Raw genomic sequence first — 22,595 nt, 5'->3', positions numbered from 1 at the left:
ATGAAGAAATTCGACAATGTATTTATGCATCATTAAAATCTTAAATGCCACTTGTATATATCTTTATAAGCCGCAATTTCAACTAAATTTGATACTTAAGATCACAGGTTATTCCCTTATTATTGCGTGATGTCTACTAAAGGTAATAACGTTTAATAGCCCATCTGTTTAAATTGAGAGGTAACTTTCTTATCTGGTAATGAGCTAACTTCAGTTAAATAATTAAGCAGTCCTTATTATCTTTAATACCACTCGACCAATGAGCTTTAATGTACTTGTCAATTAAATGATAGTGAATATATTAAACAATTTTGTTGGTCATATATGGAGACACTTTTAACTTTTGTACAATACTAACAGTAAATGGCAAGGTAGCGCGCTCACTAATATAACTAATGTAGTCTAAAAAAATGTCTTATTTGTTATTAATTTCTTAGAATGTTACGGAATAAGTATTATTATATGATTTCCGTTATATAATATAACCATCAAGACATGTAGAAGATCACTTCAGTAAATGTTCTGCTGTACAACTTATAATCTAAATCTTATTTTAGATACTATTCTAACTTATTTTAAAGACTTTTCTTAGATTATTAATTCTTCTAGAGATTTAATCTTTTACATTTTAATGAGTTCCGTATGTATTTTTTGAAGTCGGTTCAATATTTTTTCGTAAATATATTTCATTTTTCTCTTTTTAGTGTTAGATATTTACTCAATATATTACGCAGTTACTTTATTAAGTACTACAATGGATAACCCAAGTAAAGGTACGAGGAAGGTATGAATGTATGAGGAAAAATAGGAATAAACAAACAATGATTGAAAATAAGGAATATTTCAGGCACTGGGGCCCGCTACCTAGCCTAGGTGATTTGACAAATGTTCCAACCAAACTAGAAAAAAGGATATTGCTACTCTGTTATGAATCGAACCCGCGACTTCCGCGTCTGAGCTTAACGTTCGAACTATTATACCATAGAAACAGTTACCTATTACGTTTCTACAACTTCTTATATAATATGGTTATTGCATAAAAAGCAAACTGAATGGCTTTTACACTGAACTACATTCGATTTTTCATCACATCAGTTCAGCAATGACAGTATACCCAAATATCTTGGGTATTATTTTAGATAATAGAGATATAGAGATATTATCTATTATTTTAGATAAAAAATATGTGCAAACATTGTGCCTTTGAAATTTGAGATATTTCCTCGATTTCCCCCTTTCCTCCCAACTGATCCTAACTTGGTTCCAATATTGGTGCGTAATTATCAGTAAAATCGGTGAATACACATTTAAAAAAAAATATATACTGCCAAACATTGAACCCCCTCCTTTTTTGAAGTCGGTTAAAAAATTAGATGAAAACATTTATTATGTAATTTGCTGTATTTTACCTTTCGAAACTATTATAACTCCATGGTTATACACAAGAGTCATCCTTCTATGACTATTACAGGCTTCTCTCTCTCTCTCTCTTTCTCTCTCTCTCTCTCTCTCTCTCTATTATATCATATATATATATATATATATATATTCTATATTATATATTCTATATATATATTCTATATCTATATCTTGTATCTGTATATTGATTGTTTTAATTTTATTACCCACGATTTTTTCTTTCGTTTTATTTTCATTTTTACTTATTTGAATCACCATATTGCTTGATTTTGATCTTCTTTCGTTAACTCCACTGCATGCTATAATGAATTCTTGAAATTATTCCAAAGAAATTCTGCCTATTTTTAATGTATGATTTATTTTTGTGTTATTCTTCAGCACGACAAAGCTCGTTCACATATTGAAAAACCGGTGAAAACATACTTGGAAACATTAAAATTGGAAGTGCTCTAAATATGAGAATTCTTTCGAAATGAAATCCGTAATTTCCTGAAAAGTGGAAAAGTAAAAAATTAAAAACAATTAAAAATTAAAAAAAATCTTTTAAAACTAATTTATTGACCTAATAATACATTAGTTAAGATATTTTTAATATACAATATACAATCAAGATATGTATAATAGAGAAAATGGTTAAATTTTACTTGAAAATACTATAATATGCTTATTTTAACGAGGTAGGGCCTGTGATAAAAAATTACACAGGAGCATGATGAGCATGGTCCTTTGGTGATTCGGTAAAAATTAAAACGGCAATTCATTGTCTCTAACGATGCGATTATCATAGGGAAGGCGAGAACTTGGTTGCCTTTAACCACGTCCTCAACTTAACCGACCAATTATTATAAGAGCGAGGAGCCTCATGACGAACCAACTCGTATCTGAGCAAACCAATTTTTGAATGATTTAAATTCCAACAGAAAATTGTCTTTGTTATTTTGTCGGACGTATGTTATTTCGATCAATTTAATAAGATTTAATTTTCAATTTTTTAAATAATTTTACTGGGTTCAGCTACCAATTTTAGTATAATTTTCTTTTAATAAACATTTTAAAGAAACTGATTTTTTAGAAGAAAACTAAAAAAAGAAGGTTATTTTTGGATTGTATAAACTGTTAACAAAAACTCTTTTAATATTGCGGATTTAAATATTCCTCAAGTTCTATGCCAATTATATTTGAAAGAAATAATTTTTAGTCTAAAAGTATTAATTACATGTTAATAGTATTCAGTAATTTTTATTATTTTCTTTTTTAAAATTAGTACGTGAAGGACTATGTACATCTTTGTCTCGCTTATATTACCGTTGGAAAATGTACATATAAAATTAACTGCTTCAAGCAATTATCTCCGTCCTTTTCTCTCTCAGAATTTATACAGTAAAAAGTTCGTACATATTCGTCTGACATTACAAATTAAACAAATCAGTCGAACTGTACATTTGATTGAAAATACTAATTACTATTTTCAGTTGCTAGTTTTAATAAGATTTAATTTTCAATTTTTTAAATAATTTTACTTGATTGAGCTACCAATTTTAGTATAATTTTCTTTTAATAAACATTTTAAAGAAACTGATTTTTTAGAAAAAAAAAATGAAAAAGAAGGTTATTTTTTGGATTGTATAAACTGTTAACAAAAACTGTTTTAATATTGCGGATTTAAATACTCCTCAAATTCTATGCCAATTATATTTGAAAGAAATAATTTTTAGTCTAAAAGTATTAATTACATGTTAATAGTATTCAGTAATTTTTATTATTTTCTTTTTTAAAATTAGTACGTGAAGGACTATGTACATCTTTGTCTCGCTTATATTACCGTTGGAAAATGTACATATAAAATTAACTGCTCCAAGCAATTATCTCCGTCCTTTTCTCTCTCATAATTTATACAGTAAAGAGTTCGTACATCTTCGTCTGACATTACAAATTAAACAAAACTGTCGAACCGTGCATTTGATTGAAAATACTAATTACTATTTTCAGTTGCTAGTTTTAATAAGATTTAATTTTCAATTTTTTAAGTAATTTTACTTGATTGAGCTACCAATTTTAGTATAATTTTCTTTTAGTAAACATTTTAAAGAAACTGATTTTTTAGAAAAAAAGTAAAAAAAGAAGGTTATTTTTGGATTGTATAAACTGTTAACAAAAACTGTTTTAATATTGCGGATTTAAATACTCCTCAAATTCTATGCCAATTATATTTGAAAGAAATAATTTTTAGTCTAAAATTATTAATTGCATGATAATAGTATTCAGTAATTTTTATTCTCTTCTTTTTTTAAATTAGAACGTGAAGGAATATGTACATCTTTGTCTTGCTTATATTACCGTTGGAAAATGCACATATCAAATTAACTGCTCCAAGCAATTATCTCCGTCCTTTTCTCTCTCACAATTTATACAGTAAAGAGTTCGTACATCTTCGTCTGACATTACAAATTAAACAAAACAGTCGAACCGTGCATTTGATTGAAAATACTAATTACTATTTTCAGTTGCTAGTTTTAATAAGATTTAATTTTCAATTTTTTAAATAATTTTACTTGATTGAGCTACCAATTTTAGTATAATTTTCTTTTAATAAACATTTTAAAGAAACTGATTTTTTAGAAAAAAAAATTAAAAAGAAGGTTTTTGGATTGTATAAACTGTTAACAAAAACTCTTTTAATATTGTGGACTTAAATATTCCTCAAAGTCTACGCCAATTATATATGAAAGAAATAATTCTTATTCTAAAGTTGTCCGAATTGCTCTTTAGCGATAATCAAAGCTGATTTGACTAAATTAGTAATCACTTTAAAGCTGTAGTTCAAGATTATAGTTATATAATTGGTAAAAATAATCAATAAGTAATTACAGGGAACAAGAAATAATATCTGAGGAATCGAGAACATTTTCTAGGAGTTTTTTAAGCACTCTATGTAGATTTTCATTAACTTGAGTTATCAGGTTACGATTATTTCAACGTTAGGCTAATATAATTAATTGAAATTTTATGTTCGAAATATGTTAAATGTATTAGTTGTATGAATTGAACTTGTTTCTTTACAATTGGGTTATCATGATTTTTGTTACCGTCTCGTTATTGAATTCTTCGAAATTAAAGGAGACATAGTGTCAGCGTTATTACAATTGACCCTTCTTGGCTAGAATAAGTCATAGTCGTATGGAACAATGTTTGGAGAATATGGCAAATACAATTTATCTATTTGCAGATAATCAAACAGATATAGATATAAAATACCAGTTCAGCTTAATATGAGGCAATTATGATTATTTTTCGGCAATTTTAATTGAGAATCGTTTTGAAGAAGATAATTTTGTATACAAACATATACATACCTTCAAAAATTGTTTATTTATTTCTAATGATTGGTGATTAAAAATGTGTTAAAGTAATTACAAAGTTTTATTTATTTTAAAATAAATATGATATAATTTATCATGAATGCTTTTTGATTATCTTTAAAAGAAAAACTGAATCATATAGTACAGTCTATGATCAAAGCTCTATGAGGAAATATTTATGTGTTTTTTTAACACCATTATTGTAATTATATATCTTTATATTCCTGTTTCCTAAAATATTTGCTACATGTTCTCTTTTTTGTTCTCGAATTTCATTAATATAAGGATATTATTATTATTATTACAGTATTATATTATTTTTTAGTGGCCATTAAAAACAATCCGAGGCTCATCTACATGCAGATTTTAATTAAAATGTTGGTTGATGACGTTTATTCGGTTGTAAAACTAAAACTGAAGCAGTGTTATATCGCATAATAATGATGTTATTTAGTTTTTAGATGCAAAACAAATACTAAACGGTATGTACGAGGATTGTTATTTATATTTTGAGCTTTATTATAAAAATACTAGAGTAATTTATGAACAATAAACTTTTGCATGCTTTTAATCATTCCTCGTAACACATTTTCCATTCTGATTAAAATCCCTCCAAAACATGATTTTTGTCGAATGTACAGAATAGCGTCGGTCAGGCAATTTAATTTTGATATACGGAATAAAAAAAGCCATTTGGAGCCAGTTCACGGCTGTACGAAGGATGACCAATAAATTCTATCTTTTAATCAGTCAAATATGCGGTTGCTTTAGCCGATGTTTGGGAGCTTGCATTGCCATGATGAAGAACGATTCTTCATTGCTGCTTCCTTTTATCCATTCAGAATTCACCTTTCTGTGTTCGCTTTGGCGGTGCATATATTAAAATTGAAACGATACAGAGAAGATTAGCATGTCCCCTGCGCAAGGATGACACGTAAAATCGTAATAAGCATTCCACATTTTTATGTCTAAAATTCTGGAAGCGATGATTAGCGAAATATTGAATTGGCTTCTACACTTTAAAGTATTAATTTTCATCAATTTCATTTATCAATATGACTTTTAGCCTTGCAGATCTACAGCAGCACCTTTAATAGAATTGGAAACTGTCATCACCGAGGGCTTCAGGAAAGGAAAACATGCGATCGTGGTATTTTTGGATATTAACAGAGCTTTTGACCTTGTCTGGAGATAGTTAATTGTCACACAGCTTCATTTTTGGGCATCCGGGGTTCTATATTGCCAATTTCTTACATGATCGAACATTTCGTTTATGAATACACCGGTATTTTCCAGCTCTTTATATTCTAAAGAACGGAGTTCGCCAGGGTTCTGTCCTTAACCCTACGCTCTTTAATATAACAGAAACTCTATATGTGATATTCCCAAGTGCAAATACACACTTAAGGCTTTTTGCTGACAAGATATGATATTCTGATCTTCTTCAGATCCCAAAGAAACTTCTGAGATAATGCAAAGATATCTGAATGGACTCTCCAGGGGACTCTGGCAACTGGATTCATAATATCCCCTACAAAGTCATCACTAGTGCATTTTTGCAGACAACGTCATTGAAATAGGTTCCATTCCTTGACTCTAAATGACCAGCGAATTCCTATTAAACAGAGTGCAAATTTTCTTGGTGTTTATTTTGACCAAACACTTACATGGACGGGGCACATATACAACAGTTCAAAATAATGCCTTGAGATTGGATCTTGGAGCATATAAATCAACCCGTCTACAATGGCTTGCTGACATTGAACCTCTAAAATATAGAAGATTCAAGCTAATTAGCTTCTTAGATCAGTCTACATATTTTGCTTCATATCAACAGATTACTAAGTCTCTCTACTAAAAGGAGACCCATTTGACGCAGACAGACACCATCAGGTAGGGCACGATCCTTTAAAGATCAATTCTTTAAAGTTATAGAAATTATCGTTCATAATATAGACAAACTTGACGTCTCCAGCTTGACATCACTTCTACAATAGATTTCCATTCGTTGCCCACAAATAGATCCCTAACGATCTATAGCGACTATAATTCTTGTCCTAGCATCTTCAAGGCCTGATGATTATCTTATTTTGCTATATCCAAGCTATAAAGTCTTATACATGGATAGTTCCGAGTCCACTGAGGGAGTAGGCCCAGCTGTTTGTGGGTCCTCTAAGCTTCATATACATTCATCCATACTACCGGCAGAATTAACAGCTATATGGAAGGCTCTACAGATTGTTCTGGAGGTTGAGTCGGGTGATTGGTTGACCTATCCTAGTAATTCCCTGAGCTCTATTCTGGAATTTGGAGATGCATATTTTAGACACCCCTTTTCTTATTGGACGGAAGAGAAGAATAAGTTTGGGTCCCCAGTCATGTGGGCATAGAGTGTTATAAAAGAGCAGACTCAGTAGCTAAAGAAGCCACTATAAGTGTCAGAGATATTCTTAACCTTCCATATTATAGGGATCTATATCCCATTATTACAACTAAAATAAATAATCTTGTTCAACTGGAATAAGATTTACTGGGTTTACTTTATTAAGCAATATTTTTTTGCTTCTTTGACTTTGTCTACTAAAACGTATAAATAGGCCCTCTTAAATAGGCTAATGACCGGACATTGTCGGATCTCACATTCGTACCTTATGACAAATGATGTTCCTTCTGTGTGTGATTATTGTGGAGTAGTAAAGACAGTCCGACATGTTTTACTATTATGTGAAGCTCTAAGGTCTATTCGAGATAGACATAACATATCCAGAAATCTCGAAACCCTCTACTACAAACCACATCAATAACTTTTCAATTATTTAATTAAATTCATTTACAATATTTAATTTCTCATCTTGCATAAAATTTTATATTGGACAAACTAGATTATTTTGTTATTATAGTTTTATTAACCTTATACGTTATATTTTATTTACTGCTTTTGTCTCAATATATTAATATATTATGTTTTATGAATTATTATTTTTACAGTATAAATTATTTTACACTGCTTTTATGTTAATGTTATTTAATTATTTATTCATCTATTTATTTATTTATTTATTTTTATTTTTTCTCTATATTTTAATATTTGTCCTCTGTGTTATATATGACACTTGTTATATTGTAGAGTTGTTATATATTAGAGTCCTAATTAAATAAATATACGTTTAATGTAACTAAATAACACAAAAGTGTTGAATTGACTATAATTCTTTTTTAAATCACCTTTCTTAGAATCCTTAGCCTTAGCCGCTAAGGATGGGGCTTCACTGCCAAAAGTCGAAATAAGTTGATCGATGTACTTCTGTCATGATATTTTACGTCGACTGTCGTAAAAAATCATCGCGCAAAAATGAAATTTGCTGAAGAAATTTATACTTAAAAAGGTCGAACTTCCAATTGGAAACGTCAGATGGAGTCTAAAAACACTTAGATTTGCTGAGGCTTAAAATATAATTAGCAACTCTCGTACTTCTTACGAAATGGTACTCATGGTAATGCCCTCGTATAAGAATTGGTCATTAAATGATATGAAAAGAATATAACTAAACTGAACCAATCCTTGAAATAATTAAGACATCTACTACTCCTCATTAATATATTCAATTAACAGTTGATTCTAATTTTTTGTTTCATTCACCATAACATCGTAATTATATTTTTTAGTGTTATCTGAAAATTAATTAACATAACGAGCCTCATAGGTATTTACAAATAATTTTAAGCGTCACAAAAACAGAACTACCGACTTTCTAGTGCATTAAGAAGCCACTCAATATCCGTCGATAATAAAATGTTGTCTCGATTATACAATAAATCCTATAAATCAAAAATAAAACTTGCTTTTCTATCGTTGTCAACTATCTTTGCCTGGGTTAATGGTGGAAAGAAATCGCACAGAGTATAGTAATTAGACGGATATGTCGTAAAACTGGTTTGGTGTCGATATAAAGCGTATTGTCCCACACAAAAGTCGATGGAGATAGAAAACATCATTTCCATAGGACTGGTGGCGCCTCGGTAAGTTCCGCCATGAATATTTACAGCTTCCACAGTCGTAATTGATTTTTAACGATTTTATGTATTAAGCGGTAAACCTCTCCTATTAAGATTGTTATTGAAAAACTCACCTGCCGATCCGTTTTTGCTCCAGAACTAGAACGAGTTAGTACCTAGAAATCATTAATGGGACCATTAGCAATCGTTTTCACTCATGTTATGCAAATTTTAAAGGTTTACTACGTAAGTTTAGATGTACGAACGCGTTTTTTTCTCTGTTAATTTAATCGTAATCCAAATACACTTTTGATGAAGATATACATTGTTTACGTGTCCAAAAGTAAAAAATTAATTTTGTGTATACTATTACATGGTATAGTCAAATAATATGAACATTATGCAATGAAATTAATGCGATGCGTATGTATTGGTAAGTTCATATGTCAAGATTTGTAGGTTATATTTCAGTGTATTATACGTTTTGTTCTGCGATTGTCAAAAAAAAAACCATGGGTGAAACGTGTGATCTCCCAGAGTTTTTGAGATGTTTCAAGAGCGACAGTACCCACGGTAATGACAGCATACAGAAAGAATGGAAAGAATTTCTTTCAACGTCAACAATCTGCCCGTGGGCAATAAGTATTATTGTTTAATTTCCGTTATATAATATAACTATCCTAACAAGTGGAAGATCACTTCAGTAAGTGATCTGATGTACAACTTATAATCTAAATCTTATTCTGGATATTATTCTAACTTATTTTAAAGTTTATCCTAACTTATTCTAATGACTATTCTAACTTATTCTAGAAATTATTAAATTTCACTCTATATGTCTATTAATCAGTTCGTATGGCACATTTGACTGTTTGGCGAGTGCACTGGGATGCACTAATAGTTTTTCAGCGTACTTCAGAGTACATAGAGTACACTAGCACTTACACGAATTACACTCGTTATGGGTTCTATGGGATATCGCGTTGAATCAATTTGTTGGACACGTAATATGGGGCATCGACGATGAATCACAACACTTTATTCTGGAGCCTTTGTAGGATATCTATGTTAGATTTGCTATTAGTACCCTACAGTTCAATACCATCGGTCCAAATGGGCTTAAATATTGACTTATACAGCAAAATATTGATATCTAATGATAATTTTGATTTACGCTCTATCAGCCAATATATTTGGTTTAGTTTAAGCCCAAGCTGTTTGCGTTTTGTCACTATATGTTTATTCCATATCAGACGTCGATCAAAACACATTTCCAGATATTTAACGTTGTCTGCTTGCGGAAGTTCATGATTATTCAATTTTACTGAGGGACATGTTCTTCTGCAAAGGGTGAATATCATGTGGGTAGATTTTGCCTCATTTGCTTTGATACGCCACGTTTTCAACCACAATTCGACTTTGTTAAGATGAAATTGGAGATTTTTTGTGTCTGATATTGAATCCTCGTGTGATGATAAAACCGCTGTATCGTCAGCATATGTTGCAACAGTAGTGTTTCTTGAGGTCGGTAGGTCAGTTGTATACATAAGATATAACAATGGGCAGAGAACACTGCCCTGTGGAACACCCGAATATATGGGCTGTAGGTCAGTGTTTTCGTCACCATGTGGAAAAAGTGCGTATGGGAAAAAAGCTTTTTCAATTTAATTCAATTTTCCGTGTTTATTACGGAAGTCAAATTGATGGTCTGGAATGATACTTATCTCCTCTGCGATTAAATTTAGTCTTTTAATGCATATTTTTTCGAAAAGTTTTGAGAAGGCAGGTAAAAGGCTTGTAGGACGATAAGAGATTTAAGAATCATAATGATTTGAGCCACTTTCTAAGTGCTAGGAAAATAATTAAGTCTTAGCATGGCATTAAATATGAATGTTGTTAATTTGATGCACTTTCCTGACAGCTCTTTAAAGATTCTTCCAGTAATTAGGCCAAAATCATGAGCTTATTTCTCATTGATTTCTTTAATTATTGTTTGTTCTACTTTCTTAACACTAAATTTCATATGTGGCAAATCCATTTGACATGGAGTGTTAAGAAAGTCAACTATGTTATTTTCTTCTGTTGCGGATATTTAAGAAGGGTACGGATTAAATACGGTTTTTAAGTGTTTACAGATAACTTCCGCTTTATCTTTATCGTTCCTAGCCCAGCTATTGTCAAATTTAATGGGTGGATTATGTTGTTGAGGTTTTTTAACCTTTTTTGTTACTTTCCAGAGAGAATATACCGTTGCATCAGTAGGCGTTAAATTTTCTAAATAGTTTTGAATTCCTTGATTTTCTGCCTTATTTATTAGCTCTTTCAGCTCTTTTGTGGCCTTGTTTAATTTTCTCTTGTTTTCTTCTGTTCTGATTTGTTGGCAGGTTTTTCGCAATTTTCTCTTTTAAACAATTTCTTGTTTAATTGTAGATGAAATATAATTATAATTAAACTTTTAATATGTCGCTCTATTAGGTGTTGCGAACCATGCGGCCTCTTTTATAGTTTTTGTTATATTTTTTGCTGCTATTTCTGTATCTTTTTCTGTTTTGAGAGGTAAATTTGGTGATAACAAACTGTCTAATTTTTCTTTAAATAATGGCTAGTTGATTTTGGGGTTATGCAAAGAAGGTGACTTTGTTTTGTTGAACATTTTTGAGTTCATTATTATAATAACTGGTCTGTGATCAGATGATAGGTCGAAGCATGATTCAGCTTTACACGTTTTAGTATCAATATTTTTTGTAACACCAAAGTCTATGGTATCGGGAATTTTATTTATATCTGACGGCCAATATGTTGGCTCATCAGTAGAAATATGCTGTAAATTATGTGCCTTCATTGCTATGACCAATTCTCTGCCTTTTGGTGTTATTAGTCTAGAACCCCACATAACATGTTTTGCATTGTAGTCTCCTCCGGCAATGAATCTATTACCCCGCCTATTAAAGAAACCACGGTATTATTCTACCTTGTTTTTGTGTTTAGGTGGACAATATATAGCACTAATTGTTAATGGCCCATGCATTTCTTCAATAGTTACACTGGTATCTTGTAAATATTCCTCGCTGAATTTCTCTCTTTCACAGTGTCTTATGTTTTCACGGATAATTATAGATGTTCCTCCATGTGCTGGTCATCTGGTTGTTTTGTGTGATACAGCATGTGTTTCGGAATCCGTAAATAATTTCTATCCGTGTAATGCGTTTCGGATGCCATCATGATATCAATATTTTTTACATATAAGAACATTTTAAGCTCCCTGGCATGTTGCTGGAGTCCATTAGCATTCCAGACAGCTATTTTGTATTTGCTGTTGTGGCTATCAGTCACTAGGCTAGCTTGGTAATGACGACGGTGGGTAAATTCACCATTGTATTTATTTGTTACATAACATAAAATTACTGCAGCAAAAGTACCGGCAGAGCTCAACACTCACTTGAGTAATACTGTTTCGACAGAAACATTATGTGGGGAGTATCACATTCATGGAAGGGCTAGGATTGCGTAACCCTTTATAACGACAGCCCGCGCTAAAGCACTAAAAAAGTGGTGCAATTATCCTTTAATCAGGACACTTGATGATTGCCAAAAATGTGATATGGTTTGATGAATCATCATTTATATGGTTTCTTACAAACGTCTAGGTTTGTGTATGGAGAGCCCTAAAGTTAGCCTACGACTGGGGCTTCCAATTTACCAGAGTCAATTACAGGGAGGTTCTCTTATGATTTGGGTGACAATATCTAGTAGTATTCAGATCCTCTTCTTCACATCACTTACCAGATTGCTGAGAATGAATGTCTCGATCTTCTTAAGGACGAAGTTGTAACTACTACTTGTTCTAACATATTGAAGCCAAACACTGCCGTATTCAAAATGATAAAACGGCCATACATAGAGACAAGAAGATTCAGTCTTGGTGCGAGGGGCAGCAGGATATCTTCTCATCTTAGAATGGCCAGCACATTCACCAGATTTCAATATAATTGAAGGGTTATGGAGAGTTTTAGAGCAGAATGTGAGGAGTGTCTCCAACATCATTGGCAGATGTTTTGGTACAATAATAGGAGAAAATTTCGATGGACACTGTACGAATCTATTCCGCGAATAATTGCAGCTGTTTTAAAATCAAATGCTGGCTTTTGCTTTGTGTGCTTTGTGTTTCGTATTAGTTAAGTGTTTCCTTGTTTATATTATTTCATTTATTTAATGATGATGTTAAATTTGTAAATATATTTTTTCAACATATAGTCATTATATATCCGCCAAAGGCAATAATACACAATAAAGGCAATAAAAAATACAGCTCCAAATGTTAAAATTATATTATCATTTTAAATGAAGACGCACAACGAAGATTATTTATATGCATACAATATAAATAAACTGATATAATATGAATATGAAACATCATATAAACATAGGATAGATTTCTTAACAATTCAGAGCCATTGACCATCTATAACTGACTAATATGTTCGAACATTCGCAATATTATAAGGTATGGTAAAAATTAGCGGGAACTATCGACTGAAAAGAGTCGAAACAGTCGATAGTCGTAAATCAGCCGAAACAGTCAAGTAAGTCAGTCAAAATAATAGCGACTGAAAATAGTAATCACTATTTTGTAGTAATTACGTTAAATTACTATTCTAAATAGTAATTACTATTTTCAGTCAAATGCACGGTAATAAATAATATAATTTTAAAGGAAGTAGGATTACTTTTATACTGAATGTTCTGTGGATTTGTAAAAAGGAATGGAATAATAACACCACAAATGTTTTATCGTGTTTTAATATATTAATTGCTATTATTAAATACCACAGTATAATAAATAAAAATAACACAATACAGCTTAAACAAAACCTAAAAACTAAAGATGTTCAATAACCATAACTACTAAATAAAATGTAAATGTATACCTAATCATTGAAAAATCGAATCCATGACGAACCTAAAAATGATTATACAATACCTATCACACCCTTTTTAAATAAAAATTTTATTTAATTTTGAAGGGAAATATTTTTAAATTACTGTTCAGGAATATTATCATGTTCAATTTTTCTCCCGTGAGGCGATTTATTCGATTATTAATTATTTTCCCAGATTTTGAAAAAACTCGTTCCGAAGGGACAGATGTTGCGGGTATAGAGGAATATTTTACGTGTAACACTCTTTTATTGATTACATTTAATAGACAATTTTGTATTTTATTAAATTAAAGGATATCGTGGGATATCTTTCACCAGATAACTGGGTGGTCATTATTTCAATGGGATTTAAAAGTTGAACACATTCTGTTATGATAGTCTATTCGCCAACAAATAAAAAGTGTGGTGCCCTTCTTAATAGCCATCAAAATAAATTGTTGAATAATAAAGTGGAGTTTTCCTATCAGAAAATGTATTTATTACAAATATTTAATATACTTTATTCACCTCTTTATCGTTAATATTTTAAAAATAAATGTAACAACTGCTACTGCAAAAAATTCAAATCTTTTGCAATCGATGCAATTTCTGAAACCTTTGGAACCTAATTTTAGTTTTCAAGATTTTAGAAAAAAGTTTTGACAAAAAAAGGCTTTGACAAAAATCGGGAAAGTTTATCAAAAAAGTATTACCTACTATACCAGCCCAAAGTATTACCTATTATGCCAGTCAAAAGTATCTTACTATTTATCATTTACAATTTTATTTTTTTACCCTCTAAAATTAGCTTTCCAAAATGCTGCTATTTTCATTTACAATATATAGTTATTCACAAGCAAACTACACAAAAAATATAAAACCATATATATTACATATAAATATATAAAAGCATAAATTCGGCGCATTACTTTCAAGCTAGGACGAAAAGGCCAGAACGTTAAAAATCAGTCGAATGAACTAGTAGAACGATTGAAACAGTAAATAGTAATAAAATCAGTCGGACAGAAAATAGCGATTGAAAACAGTCACTAGTAAAAACAGTCGAACCAAAAATAGCGACTGAAACAATCGATAGTAAAAAGTAGTCAATTACTAAATAGTCGATAGTCGATTTCAGTCGATTGTTCCCAACACTATTAAAAATATAAACGTATATAAGGATAAAAAAATTATTATTAGATTTCTTGGCTAGTTTGTTCAAACAAGCTTTATTTTAAAAATTTGTGTTAGAAAATAATAACATTTTACTATTATCATTTATACCGTAAATTTTTTAAAATGTTACACGCATTTTAATATCGTCTACTGTCAATTTTCTATTAAATAAGGAATAAATTAATTCACCTAAAACATTTAACCTAAGAAATTGGTAAACAGCGTCATATGTCACCTTTCACTGGGGACCAGGAATGACCGAACATTCCGGAAACTGAATATGTACAAAGAATAAATCGACAATAGTGAGATACGTTTTAATCTATACTCTGTGCTGGATTATGACCGTTGATGCTTTAAGCAGTCCAGGGCTGCGGGGCCCCCTTTTCATAAGTAAGTGGATTTTTAAACAGCCTTACCTTTCACGTGCTCACAAATATTTTTCTTTCTGGTTCGGGTTCAACCCAAGACGAACTACGTTAAGCAATTGTTTAATTTGCTTATGGGCAAAATAAGACGCCTTCAATTAAGTACTGAGGAGTCCTTAACTTTTCATATATTTCCACATGGGTTTCCATAAAATATTTGGAGCTTCGTTTAAAGAATAATTAAAAATGATTTTTTACAAATATATTTTATAAACATATGTACTTCATATGATTTCTGGTATCTGATTGTGAAATGATATATTCAACATTTTGTTACTATTTTATGTTTGTTATTAATATCAAAAATAACATTAGGTTGTTCAATAAGTTCATGTAGCGCCATTTAATCGTCAATGATAGATCTAGTAGAATGCGGAGTCATTACAGAAATGAAATATTCATCTTTTATCGAAGAACAAAGCCAAAATTTCATGATCAAATTTAATTTAGTTTGAACTTTTTAAAAACCATTCCTGTAGTCTTAAGAATAGCACCATGACCCTGAACTAAAACAAAATGATAGGAAGCGAATTTAGCTTCAGAAATTGCGAGAGAATAAAGAAGAAAATACTGAAGGTGTAAAATGAGTTTTTTTAATTGCAAATTCGTTTTTTTTATTGCTCTTGGTGAGTCCACAATTTGCCCTATTGGCAATAAGTATTTCTTCTGTCTATATTATATATACATGGCATGTAGAAAATCACTTCATTAAGCAATCTTCTGTATAAAATATTATCTCAATTAATTAGTCTTATTCTAATGCTTATTCTAAACTCTACATATGTCCAGTAATCAGATCAAGTGGTGTTAAACGTTTTAGTCTACGCACTTCACTATCACGTCGCATATTTAGCTGATTAGCGTGTACATTGGGATGCACTGACACTCTTTCGAAGTACTTCACACAAACACGTTGAATTACACTCGTTATAGGTTCTAGAGGAATATCGCGTTGTATCACTTTATTTGAAATATAGTACGGAGCATCAACAATGGCACGCAACACCTTATTTTGGAACCGTTGAATGATGGATATATTAGATTTGCTAGCGGTACCCCATAGTTGAATTCCATATGTCCAAATGGGCTTGAGTATAGACTCATACAGCAATACCTTGTTATCTAATGATAACTTGGATTTGCGCCCAATGAGCCAATACATTTGATATAATTTTAGTCCCAGTTGTTTCCGTTTAGAGAGTATGTGCTTCTTCCAGGTTAGGCGTCGATCTAAATGCATACCAAGATATTTAACGTACTCTGCTTGGGGGAGTTGACGATGATTGATGTTCACTGGTGGACATGTTCTTCTACGCAGGGTAAACGTTACATGCGTGGATTTTGATTCATTGGCTTTAATACGCCATGTCTTCAACCATAATTGTATTTGCTCCAGGTGGGTTTGTAGGTTTATTGATGCTGTGACTGGAGCAAATTCGTGAAAACGATCCTGTTGACAGAATTTTCACGCATCTTATAAATATTGCTCAAATCTATGAATTAAAGCGCGAATGCATTCAGTATCCATTTTATTTACCAGATGCAGCCGACTTTTGACTTATCTTACACCTTGAAAATTATTTCAAAGAACTACTGAACTATACAATTCCTGAAGCTCTCATAAATCGTCATAGGCTTACATATTTCCTTTTATCCGAAATTTAAGGTTCTGTAATATTTATTCTATAAAATTATTATAACTTTATTAAGAGAGAATAATGTGTGACTTTTTAATGCGAAATGTTTTCGGCGATTTTGTTTTTATACCAGACAAACTGCTTGGACATCCTTACGCAGCTCATTATACTAATTAATTTGCGGAGAATAAAATTACCCGAACAAAAAAATAATTACGATTTTATGGTGAATGGAAAAAGTTACTTAGTTATTTTCGGTGATTATATGTATGCTAATTTGCTTAATTAGTATCATAAACCTTTACCGTTATGGCAGAGAAGCCTTTTATATTGTTATTTTTCTTATTTTCGTTATTAACATCCGGCTGATTAAGGGGATAATTTAATTTGCTTATAAGTGAATGTTCGAGCCAGGTACAGGTATGTTTTTAATCTTACCGGAGTTTTAAGCAAGTAATTTTCGTGATATACGAGTAAATTTGCATGGAACTTTAATTAATAATTTAAGAAATTATGAAAAAGTACGATATATATTAATTAACCTGGGTACGTTTAGGTTAGGAAGGTTAATTAATTTATAAGGTTTCAAGTTAATTAGGCATATCCTATTTTTGCCACTGATTCTCCTTTACTTTCTACGTCCTTCATTCTCTCTGCACCCTTCACATCCGATTGGAAGAAGCAATTTCGGAATAATTGAGTCAAAAATTAATGAGAATCTAAATTCTAGAAGGCTATTTTCAAGAATGTAGCACAGGCTCAGGGTAAATCTTGTTCAGGCATATCATATTTTTGCCACTTATTCTCCTTCACTCTCACCATATTTTCTACGTCATTCATTCTCTATCCGTCCTTTACATACGTTGGGAAAAAGTAATATCGGGTTTATTGAGTTAAAAATTAATGAAAATTAAAATTCTAGAAGGTAATTTTCAGCCTATTTTGCTTCTTTACTTCCGAAAACGCAAGAATGTAGTGCAGGCTCATTGAAAATCTTGCTTAGGAATATCCTATTTTTGCCACTAATTCTCCTTTACTCTCATCAAATATTCTACGTCCTTCATTCTCTCTCCACCCTTTACATACGTTTGGAAAAAGTAATATCGGGTTTATTGAGTTAAAAAGTAATGAAAATTAAAATTCCAGAAGGTCGTTTTCAACATATTTTGCTTCATTACTTCCGAAAATTGAAGAATATGGTGCAGGCTCAGGGAAAATCTTGTTCAGGCATATGCTATTTTTGCCACTTATTGTCCTTCACTCTCACCATATATTCTACGTCATTCATTCTTTATCCGTCCTTTACATACGTTGGGAAAAAGTAATATCGGGTTTACTGATTTAAAAATTAATGAAAATTAAAATTCTAGAAGGTAATTTTCAACCTATTTTGCTTCTTTACTTCCGAAAAGGCAAAAATGTAGCGCAGGCTCATTGAAAATCTTGCTCAGGCATATCCTATTTTTGCCACTTATTCTGCTTCACTCTCACCATATTTTCTACGTCATTCATTCTCTCTCCACCCTTTACGGACGTTTAGAAAAAGTAATATTGGGTTTATTGAGTTAAAAATTAATGAAAATTAAAATTCTAGAAGGTCATTTTCAACATATTTTGCTTCTTTACTTCCGAAAAGGGAAGAATATGGGTAGGCTCAGGGAAAATCTTGTTGTATTGAAAAGTAGCGCTGATGCGTGTTAAGTGAACACTAGTGTGAGAATTGGTTTTTTCGTTTTTGTTCCAAAAATTTCCATGTTACAGATGGCCATCCAATCGTTTTAGGGTACCTCATCTTGACCAGCCAGTCGAAAAAGTTGATGAAATTCTTTGGAATATCGAGTACGTATTTATATTGAGGAGGAAGAAGTACTTGAGATCAGTAATATAGGAAGAGAAAGTAGCTTTTATGACTGAACTAACGAATAATTAATTGGTTAAACTGTAACAAATTATTTCTTAAGGAGATTCATGAGTCACAAAACACCACCTATATTATCGATAATTGATTGTTTGAAATCAAAACAAAATTACTTGTTTCACAAAACATTTTTTGAGGAGGAAGGTGGAGTATCATCGCAACCCAATTTGATTATCAGTTCAGTACAGCCATGGCCTGTCAATAAATTGGTCAATGTTGTTTCGTCATTCCTTCATACTTGTTTATGTCATAATCTATTGGAAATAAGACAGCAAATACACTCGCACATTCTGTCTTATTGCCTATCATTCTGATATTTTATTGTTGCATTCCTATTTATGTTAATTTAAACGCTGCGAATGGCTGTATTCGCTTATGTTGCTATGGCTGCTCAGTCACTTAGGTTGACACCGTTGTACTGTCTGCGCCATTAGATTGGTACAAGCACCATACTTCTAGGAAAAACCATACAAAACTATCATTCATTAATGTGATTAAGTGATTAATGTGATTCATTGATGTGAAAAGTCCCCGGCCTGACACAGAGATGGGGCTACTAGAATACAATCCATATGTCTGTTAGTTAGCTCTAGCCCTCAAAAGATGCGTGTATAAATTTGACAGCTGTCGGATCATTAGTTTATGAATAAAAGCATTTTGAGCGAAGCAACTTTTGTTATTGTGAAAAAAATGGATAAAAAGGAATTTTGTGTGTTGATAAAATATTGCTTTTTGAAGGGAAAAATACTGCTGAAGCAAAAACTTGGTTTAATGCCGAGTTTCCGGACACTGCCCCAAGGATGACCAGATCAACCATGAGAGATTGGTATGCTACATTTAGACGTGGTGAAATGAGCACTGAAGACGGTGAACACAGTGGGCGCCCAAAAGAGGTTGTTACCGACGAAAATATTTAAAAAATCTACAAAATGATTTTGAATGACCCTAAATTGAAATTGAATAAAATAGCAGACACTCTAAAGATATCAACTGAACGTGTACATCATATCATTCACAAATATTTGGGTATAAGAAAGCTCAGTGCAAAGTGGGTGCTGCGCGAACTTACTTTTGACCAAAAACAACGACGAGTTGATGATTCGGAGCAGTGTTTGAAGATGATCAAGCGTAATAAACCCGATAAAAACCGCAAAAAGCGTCGATATGTGACAATGAATGAAACATGGCTCCATTATTTTACTCCGAAGTCCAATTGATAGTCATCTGAGTATACAACAGCAGTCGCAAGTCGGCTGGTAAGGTTACGGAGTCTATATTTTGGGATGCGCATGGAATAATTTTCATTGACTACCTTGAAAAAGGAAGGACCATCAACAACGACTATTACATAGCATTATTGGACTGTTTGAAGGACGAAATCGCCGAAAAACTCTAAAGTAATTCTTTTCAATGAGACCAAATTAAATGCATTTTTCGAATCTAAAATGAGAAGAAAAGATAAGGATCATATTTGTACTAAATCATTCAATATTTAGTTAGTCTCTCGAGCGTATATCGATTATTTTTAACATCGCATCACGAAATGTCGACAATACTTATTTTTCTAAATTTTTTAAATATTTATTTATTTTAAAAGGTTTAGAATAAGTGCAGTAAATAGAAATAAAATAGCTAAAAATAATTGACATCAAGCAAAACAATGTATGCGTGTCCTGGAATTAATTTTTATATTTTCTGAACTATACGTTTAGCAAATCCTGGTTAAAAAAAATATAATTAGGATTTTATAGAGAATAGAAAAAGTTACTTATTTATTTTCGGCTGATTAACATATATCTATGCTAATTTGTTTAATTTGTATCATACACCTTTACCGTTATCACAGAGAGGCCTTTTATTTCAATGTTTTTCTTATTTTCATAACACCTGATTAAGGGAATAATTTTTATTTTTAGGGTTTAATTTTCTTATAAGTGAATATTCTAGTCTGGCACAGATATGTTTTAAATATTAAGGAAGTTTTAAGTAAGTAATTTTGCTTATTTTAATTTAAACCACTTCAGAAGGTCTGGCTTTTTTTAACTACTTTATCTAATTGTTTACTATACAGTAAAATTGATTGTAAATAATAATACGCTACTAGGGTTAATTAAAACAACAAATACTAGAAAATGGAAAAACCTTAATTGAGACGATATTTCAGTCATTTTTCATCATGTGTTCCATTAATAATTTCATTTCATAAGATGTTTTTAATTTATGTTATTACTACCTAGCCCAACAACCTTTGTACTGTGTAACAATGAATGAATGTTAAGTTTTACTGAACTTAATTTATGATTTTATTAACATAACAAAATTAGTACAAAAATTATTAGATTCAATAATTTAATAGAACAATAAATGCAGAGAAAATAAATATAAATAAAAGTCCAAAAATCAACTAATTCAAAGGCATAACAGGAAAACTTGGGATCATCCAAGTCTTCGGAACGCTCGGAGTGAATTTTCTTTTGAGTATCGTCGCCTGAATAACATTGAGTATCAGTTTTGTTTCACCAAATATATTCCATTTTATAGTTTTAGCTTGTTTAGATTTAGAAGCATGATGACTACCGAGCCAATCTTCAGATGTAAATTGTGCGGTGATAAGACCGGCAATCCAAAGAGCTGAAACATTTAATTGGGTATATGTAGTTGGATATTTAGTCTCCTCTACTACGTACACTTCGGTGCATTACAAGATCAACTGTTTTAATTTATCTCTCTTGAATCTGTATCCTTCTCGAGTGTTATCTAAGAGTTGCAATACTTATTTCCCTACTATATATCCTTGCGAATCTCATGATATTCTTAGTAGTAGTTGATATCTGAAGGTTTTGGTATAAGTAGTTGTTCCTATAGTACGTCGATGAATCTACAGTACCTTATTTCAGAAAAAAACATTTTATTTATTTTACTTTATTCAGAACATCCCCTTTAACTGCATTCCATAGGTCCATTTCGGTTTTAGAATTTACTTATACAACAGAAATGTTATTATTACACTTATAAGGTTATAAGATATTTTAGTATAAGATATTTTAAAAGTAGAAAATAAAAGTTCTAAATATTTATACATAGTTGCATTTACAACAGCTCAAGAAATTATTAATATCTAATTAAAATCATGCTGTTATTTTATGAACCCATTCCTTTTTATATCATTAAGACCACATTTCATCAACAAAAACGCTAATTTATTAAAATAAAAACGGAATAGAAGACAACGTATAGGAGAAATAAACTTGATCCTGACGAGATTGAAACTTATCGTTTTTTAATTGAATAAGACGTATTAACGTTTCCATCGGATTTATGAAGATTGTGAGAACATCCCGAAAGAATCGAATAGAAAAAAAGAGGACGTCTTCTAAAAGAAAATATACTAACGTACGGTCTTTCATACTCGACGGATACCAATCACTGGCTGACGGTAATGTATGTTCGCGAAACTGGACCGTAAATAAAAAGCTAAACTCATAAATCCATGATTTACTCAACGGAAAATGAGAGAAAAAGAATGGGGCAGCGCCGGTATAGATAGAAAGAAATGCGAGACAATTATCCGACGATCTAGGAATGTCTACAAGTATAAAATCGAAGAAAACGATGGTGGTTACAATGATATGGTTACAATTCATTTTCATTTGTGAATCAGAATCAGATTTATTAGTTTTTATAATATCGAAACTTCTTAAGCTGATGAACCTTCAAGAAAAATTAAAGTGATAATTGAGATT

General features: G+C 31.3%; 1 non-coding gene across 1 annotated transcript; it reads left to right on the top strand.

Annotated features, from left to right (window-relative positions):
* Positions 1-5,635: 5,635 nt before the first annotated feature.
* Positions 5,636-5,742, top strand: LOC143201816 (U6 spliceosomal RNA). The gene has a single exon (XR_013007023.1). It is a non-coding gene; the product is annotated as a U6 spliceosomal RNA (small nuclear RNA).
* The last annotated feature ends 16,853 nt before the right edge of the window (positions 5,743-22,595 follow it).

This window comes from Rhynchophorus ferrugineus, unplaced genomic scaffold (assembly GCF_030347505.1).
Source record: "Rhynchophorus ferrugineus isolate W39M unplaced genomic scaffold, kcgeb_rfMv2 rfM8, whole genome shotgun sequence".
In the NCBI taxonomy this organism is placed as follows: Eukaryota; Metazoa; Arthropoda; class Insecta; order Coleoptera; family Curculionidae; genus Rhynchophorus; species Rhynchophorus ferrugineus.
The sequence above is the reverse complement of the archived record's forward strand: the minus strand, read 5'-3'. Positions and strand labels throughout refer to the sequence as shown.